We start from the raw sequence: 7,647 nt of genomic DNA on the forward strand, positions 1-7,647 counted from the left end.
AACTAACAAAGTTGCAACTTAAATTTAAGTACCAACTTAAAATTTACCTCTACTCATAGTCGCATTTCAGACTTCTACTTAGTTTACGATATAGCAAAACGAGTGTGAAAATGTATCGACTTTTCTTTACGATATTTTGGAAAAATTACATTTTTATTAATGTCAAGTTTGATCATCCTTTTATGTAATTTTTATTTTCATTGCATGAATATGCAAAAGAATAAGGTATAATTTTCTTGTTAATTGTGTGAAATAGCCAGAACAACCGCAGTGATGTGAAGTCGATGTTTATCGAAAGCATGCTGTGAAACTTACAAATAGTAGATATCTAAATGTTATGCACAAATTTACTTTAAAAGAACTAGCTTGAAACAGACTTATTATTTGAGAATTTATGTAAATTATTCCAATTATAAAATTGTGATGTAGCTTTATTCGAATTGTAATACGCATTTAATTTCATCTTCCGATTAAAATGGATCGATCTTTGTAAATTTTAATTGGAGATTATTCAATATTATCAAAATCACCCTCTACCAACTTAATTTTTATATATTTCGTCTGTTTTCCCTTAATTTGATAAAATACCTCTTCCTAGTTACGACCATTGTATAGGCTTACAAGTATGGAAAGCGCCATTTTGTTTGTTTACATTTGAAAACAGCGGAAATCACCTGATTTTCAATTCTCTCATTCTCCGCACAGAGTTACATTCAAGTTTCAGAAAAAACTTTAAAATGTAAATTGAGAAATATTTTAGAAACATGTGTTTTTATTCATTTGAATTCATTAAATAAGAAATTAAAAATGCATGCCAAGTCTTGCATTTCCAATAATAACGATAAATGTGTATGTTCCAGGCAATAATTTAAAATATTTGTGAAAGTTATCGTTTCGCGCTAAAATACAACAATGTGTGTAAAATTCGTCGTCATTGTTTCTGTTTTGAACATCATATTCGTGCCTACCGGTCGTTTGAACAAATGGTTTATTTTCTTGTACAAGCAGCCGTCGCCCTAGCGGCGCAAATCGTGGCAGAGAATTATAAGTGATAAGGAAAATAATAGTGCGATAAGAAACTGGAGCTCGGGGAAAACTATGATTTACGTCTCTACCCAGCACGTACGCATGTGTGGATGCATTTGCGATTATGGCCTAAGCAGCGGCCCGAAAAACCTTACCAAACCTTTTTTTATTTTACGCATCAAACTTATGCAGTTCTAGGTATCCAATTCCAATTGTACATCAACGTTATGCCACAATCGCGTGCCGCCGCAGCTGCAGCTACTGGCAGAGGCCCACAGGCACTCGTAAAGTTTGCCACTATTTACTGGACGCAACACTCGGCACGGGCACTTTTGGTAAAGTAAAGATTGGCGACCATCAAATGACGCACCTCAAGGTAGCAGTAAAGATAATGGCCCGTAGTCATAGTCAAAATAAAGTCGACTTTAAAGTTAGTTGCAGCTTTTTTGACAGATATCCCATTGAAAATTATGTCAAAAAGCTGCAACTAACTTTAAAGTCGACTTTATTTTGCCTATGACTACGGGCCATTGGGCCTCATGCATAAAAAGTGAGTTTAAGCTCCAACTCGATTTTCAGTACAAATTCTTGAGCTTGGGCTCACCCCTTCATTGCAAAAATTGAGTCTGAGCTTAGACTCATTTTTTATGCATGAGGCCCATTAAAGGCTCTGTTATGCATACTTGGCATTGCATGCACTGCTATACCATTTTTACGTAGAAATCAAAAACCAACAGACTTCTACGTATGTAGTGCTGTGCGTTCGATAACCGATTACACGCGAGGCTCATTTAACAGATTTCTTATGTGACAGCTCTCAAGCCATGCCAAGTATGCATAACGGAGCCTTTAGGCTCCGTTATGCATACTTGGCATTGCTTGAGAGTTGTCACATAAGGAATCTGTTAAATGAGCTTCCGTGTAAGCGGTTACCCAACGAACAGCATTACATACGTAAAAGTCTGTTGGTTTTTCATTTCTACGTAAAAATGGTATAGCAGTGCATGCAATGCCAAGTATGCATAACAGAGCCTTTAAGGGCCGGTTGCTCAAAGCCTGGTTGACACTAATCCCTGGTTAAACATCGTTATCGACGTTACCGACACCGTGTTATATGCATGGAGTCGAAAACGTCGTTAACGATGTTAACCGATGATTAGTGTCAACCAGGCTTTGAGCAACCGGCCCTTAATCGCATAAATTGGTTGTAATGGTTGGAAGTGAACCAACAACTTGCTGCCTTCTCGTCAATTTGGTTACGTTGTGTTGACTACCTCCGGAGGCATTATGGATCTTGAGGAGGCCAGACGGAAACATTTGGGAGGCAAAATGCTAGGATTCTTATTCTAAGCTGGGCACTGGGTCTTCACACTTTTGTTAGTGTATTGAAGCTATTGCAGCTGGCAAGAGCAACATGTTTATATTATTTTTTACAAAAATAAAAAGATGAAAGCCACTTAAAGTAATGAGTAAATTTGCGTGGAAGAAAATAAAGAATAAAGAAATTCGTATGATAAATATCGCGGAAAATCGTTTGCATCAAAATTTCTATTCAAATTTGTATTTGAATTATCACATCAACAGAAATTTTTATAATTCTTGTGATTATTGATTTTTTTTAGAATTAAAAAAGCTAGTTTATATTAAAAAATATATTTAGACTACAGGTATGTAATGTACTTTTATTACGAATTGAAACGATTTTAATGAGTATTCATTGCTTCATAGCAGTTACATCAAAAAGCATATTTGACAAGAAAGAGTACAAGATTGCCCCGTCATAGTCGCGATGATATTTCTGTACAAAAAGTAAACAAAGCCGAATGGCATGTTAAAAGAAAATGCCAGAGCAGTAAATTTTCTCAATAATAAATTTTTCGATAGTAAGCGGGTTTTAATTGTGCTAAATTCTAAAAAACATATGATATACAATGACAATTAATAAGGAAAATGTGAAAAAACGGTAACTTTTGTAGAAGTATAAGTGAATTTCAGTGCATTTAAAGTTTCTGATGCGTCGTTTACTTTTAGATCAGACTTATCAAAATCGACAAATTCAATTTAGCGGTATGTCTGACGGTGCCACCTTTGTTCACTGCATCGTGCATATTAGGCACATGACGTTTTTAAATTCATTTTACATACATACATATGTACCAGTCCAAGATGAAAAAAGAAACTTAAATTAGTAATTTTTTTTGAATGTAGTTAAAAAAAGTTCACAGAGGAAACGCCGGAAAACAATGTATGGGCAATGACATTAAATGTATAAAAATTTAGATGCCAACGGAATAATACCCACAGTAAAAAAGCATCACTGAAGTGTGATAAGGCTTTAAATGCCGTTTTAAAAAGGTCAATACATTTCTTATAAAATATTTTGATTTTTGCTGGGTGTAACTCAGTCAAAGTTAATATTTTACCCAAATTCATAAAAAATTAAGAAATCGAATTTTTAATAAAAATGTCACTGTACAGAGCTATATAAATCTATTTTATTTTTTTTTTAAATTAGGCCACTAGCATATACGGTTTTTACAAATGAATCTTGTAGCGTCACGCTATATAAATACATATATAAGTTTTGGCTGGCGAAATATGTACTTTTGTCAACTAAGTAAAAAAGCGTATGAGTAAATTTAACCACATTAAAAAGTTTTTAAATATTTAATGGCTCAACACAGCAACTCGTTTTGTTGCACGAAACCCTTGAACACGTGCCTGTCATCTATTTCGTCTGTTTCGACATTTCGCTATTTTGCATTTCTTTTATTTTGACTTCATTCGCATTGTCAGATTTTTGAAATTCGTTTATGTTCGACATTCTGCTATTTCATAATTCTTTCATTCTCATGTCATCCATCTTCCATATCTTACCTTCCACTGGCGTTCGCATCGTCGAACGCGCCTGTCAAACACTGCTGCCATCATGCTTTTCAGTTTGGCAGGCACGTCCGCTGTTAGAAAGAGAATAGACAAGAAGGGGCATAGGATTCCATACTTGTAGGTATATACGGTGATTACGACTTAGTTGCAGCTGCAGCCGAAACTAACCGCCCTATTCCCACAACACTGACAAAATTCATCATATAACTATTGTCACAATTACTGCGCCTAAAACACAATATAAACATTGTTTCGCCGTTGTCACTTACTCAGTAGGTCATAACAATAAAACTGACAATTGTCATACGACAGCTTAAAATAAATTTGCGGCATAGTATTAGGCGCAGTAGTAAAGGCAATAGTCAGCCGCTGAGTTTTGTTAGTGGTGTGGGAATAGGGCGGTTAGTTTTAAGTTGGTACTTAGCCAGAAAAGTCGAAACTAAGGCGACAATGAATAGCTTTAGGGGTTACCTATAATAGGAGCGTTCCTTATCTCAGATTTAGTCAGATTTAGTCCAAAAAGCGTTCCTTAACTCCTTAACTCGGAAATGACAGCAAAAATGAGAGAGCAACACTCGGTGAGAGTGACTCTCATCAGTCCGAAGTAGTCAGATTTAGTCAGAAGAATTTTTTCTGGCAAAATCCTGAAAAGTGTCAAACTCGACTGAATTTAAATTAACGGAAATTGAAGAATATGCAAAAAGTGAGAATAATCTAAAAAGTAAAAAATGTGAATTGAAATTGGAAGGAGGCAAAAAATAATTGATATAGAAAGTGTTTATTGTGCTTGTGCTTGTGTGAATATGTTTTGTACATACATTTCCATTCTTATTTGACGTTAGCTTTGTTGTTGTCATTCTTTGGACTAAAAATTTGGTTTTTTGCGTTCCTTTACTTTTCCTGTTATTCTCTTTTAGTGAGCGCATTTTGCTTACGCTCTGACATTTTGACACTTTTCAGATTTTAGTCCAAAAAGATACGGAATGAACCTAATATGAATAGGCTGCCGTAACTGACCGTCAGAAAATGAACGAAAAGTCTGTCAAATGCATAAGCAACGTAGTGTAGTCTTTTAGGAGGCTATATTTTACTTACATGAGTTCAGTTTTGCCACATTTAATTAGATATAACAATAGCCACTATCAAGCAGTTTGTTGTAGATCACACAATTATAGTAACCTAGAAACGCCGAAGAACTGTTCGCCTTGCGAAACTTTGAGAATAAGCTGGTGTTTCTGTAAAAGGAAACGCTTACGGCCCACTTCCTAATGTGGAACCAGAAATTCTTTTGACCCGTGTTACATGTAGGACTGAATCGAAAAAGTTACCAAGTGGAAAAAAAAGTTACCAAATATGATAAAAATATGATAAATAAAGAAAAAAAATTACCAGTTTCGATAACAAAAATATCAATGCGGCAACACTGCATGTGTTACATATGTACATACATACGTACGAGAACAAACAGCTGATTCCGTACGGAAGGTGCGATCATTATCGCTCTTTCGGGTTGGCTTTCCTTTATGGCCGTTCGTTAAAGGGGCGGTGGGCGAAAGGTAAGTGGGTGTGGCACCTCTAACCCATCTTTTTGGAGAGGGAATGAACCGCCATTGACAAAAATGCAACCCCCGACCACCTAGGTCCCCTATGGTTCTCTAGGGACCCCTTAGAAAAATCGCCAAAAATCACAATTTTCATTTGCGTTTATTCGCTTGAAAAATGTTAAATATTCATTTGCATAACACATTTTTATATACAAGAGATTTTTATAAAACACCCAGTAACCAAAATAGACATCACTGGGGCGGTAGCCCCAGGTTTACCACACAGAAAGGGAATTGTAGTTACCTCATCCTTTCCCAAGGTTACATCACTGGGGCGGTAGCCCCAGTTAAGTCACACAGAAAGGAGAATTCTACGTAGTAAGGGTTATAATCCCTAAGCGCGGCCGAAGGCCGCCTACGCACAAAGGAATTCTACGCAAAAATACTGTGGACGCAAGTAAAAATTGCGTTTTTTGGCCATTTTTCTAAGGGGCCCGTAGGGAACGATAGGGGGCCTAGGTGGTCGAGGGTTGCATTTTTGTCAATGGCGGTTCATACCCTCTCCAAAAAGGTCGGTTGGAGGTGCCACGCCCACTCCCCCTTCGCCCACCGCACCTTTAACGAACGGCCATAATGGAAAGTTTCCCCGCTCTTTCCTTAAGCAAATGACGTTTGGCGAAACTTGACGAAACTTGATGTTAAGCACATTATAGTTTCAGAATAGGATTTATGTGTATTCGCACGTTTGCATACGCTTGCTTATTCATATTATAGTTAGCCCTTTAGTGTGACCTAGAATAGGTTCGACTATAATGGGCTGTTTTTGCTTACGCGTAAATGCACCTTTAGCGCATTTAACTGTAAATGCTACTCTAAATGGACATTTATCCATACAAAATTCGTCACCTAAATGCAATTCCATTTTTTCATTAAGAATCTAAATGCTAAAAGCAACCCTGTGATCTTCCAAAATTTCCACGATTCGAACATGGTTTAATGAGAAAAAGTGGCAACATTGCTTTTTCGAGTATACAGTGGCTAACTGCGTTTCAGTGATCGCCGATCGAGATTTCATTTATTGTTTTACATTATTTGGATAAAGAAAAGTTAAGCAAATTCAACATCGATGTGATGCTGATAGAAATCTGGATAAATTTGTGATCAACTCTCTTTGTTTTGTTTCCTAATTAAGTGAGGAAGTTTTAGTTGACAGCACTGTCAAATGAATATACAGTGAAACCTCTCCTAACGGCCACATCTATTACACGGACACCTCCCTTGGGCGGAAATTTTTTCCTATACCAAGTTTTAAGTATAAATTTCGGAACAATTTCTCTCTCTTAAGCGGACACTCTCTTGGCCGGACGCGGACAGTTATTTTGCATAAAATTGACACAAAAACTCTATTGGGCGGACGCGAACCTCTTATCAACGGACATTAAGATTTCTTTTCATAATAAATCAAACAAAAACCTCCGTTGAACGGACGCGAACTCCTCATAGGCGGACTACTAAATGGAAAAAGGGGACTTCCTGCCCAAAATGTGATTGTTATGCACACATTTAATTTGGTTTGCGCAGTGGTTTAGGTTCGTTATTTGAATTGTCAGAAACCCTTGGAGACTGATAAAAACATGAAAACTATTGATGAAAAAGGTACTGACACTGAAAAAAATTAAAAATAAAACTTACGTCAATCGACAATTTTCCAGTTTTTTATGTAATGAATCTATGATTTTATGTAGTTTATGGACTAAAATGTAACATTTATTTTTATTTTGTTATCACTTAATATGTACTTACGCACATAAATGTGAACTTTTGAAAAAATACATGCACTATATCTTTTATTCAAATAAGAAATAGTGACTATTCAATTAAATAAAACATTAAAAAGTTCTAAAATAGGCTTCCCCTCCATTAAGCGGACACCTCTCTTGGGCGGACAAAAAATGCCTGACGGTGATTGTCCGCCCAAGGGAGGTTTCACTGTATACACAAACAAATGCTCAGTTATGGTTAAAACAATTCAAGTTTTTGTATTGAATTTTTTGTTTAAAATTTATTTTTTCCTTTTCAGTAGGGTTTTTGCACATTATCTTCTGCGTGAGAGTTGATCGTAATAGATACGGATCTGAATAAGGGACTGGAACACGGCTGTTTGTCAAAAGCATACGATTTCGAACTCGCG

The sequence above is a fragment of the Rhagoletis pomonella genome, unplaced genomic scaffold, assembly GCF_013731165.1.
Source record: "Rhagoletis pomonella isolate Grant_MI unplaced genomic scaffold, Rhpom_1.0 Rhpom_scaffold_00022, whole genome shotgun sequence".
In the NCBI taxonomy this organism is placed as follows: domain Eukaryota; kingdom Metazoa; phylum Arthropoda; class Insecta; order Diptera; family Tephritidae; genus Rhagoletis; species Rhagoletis pomonella.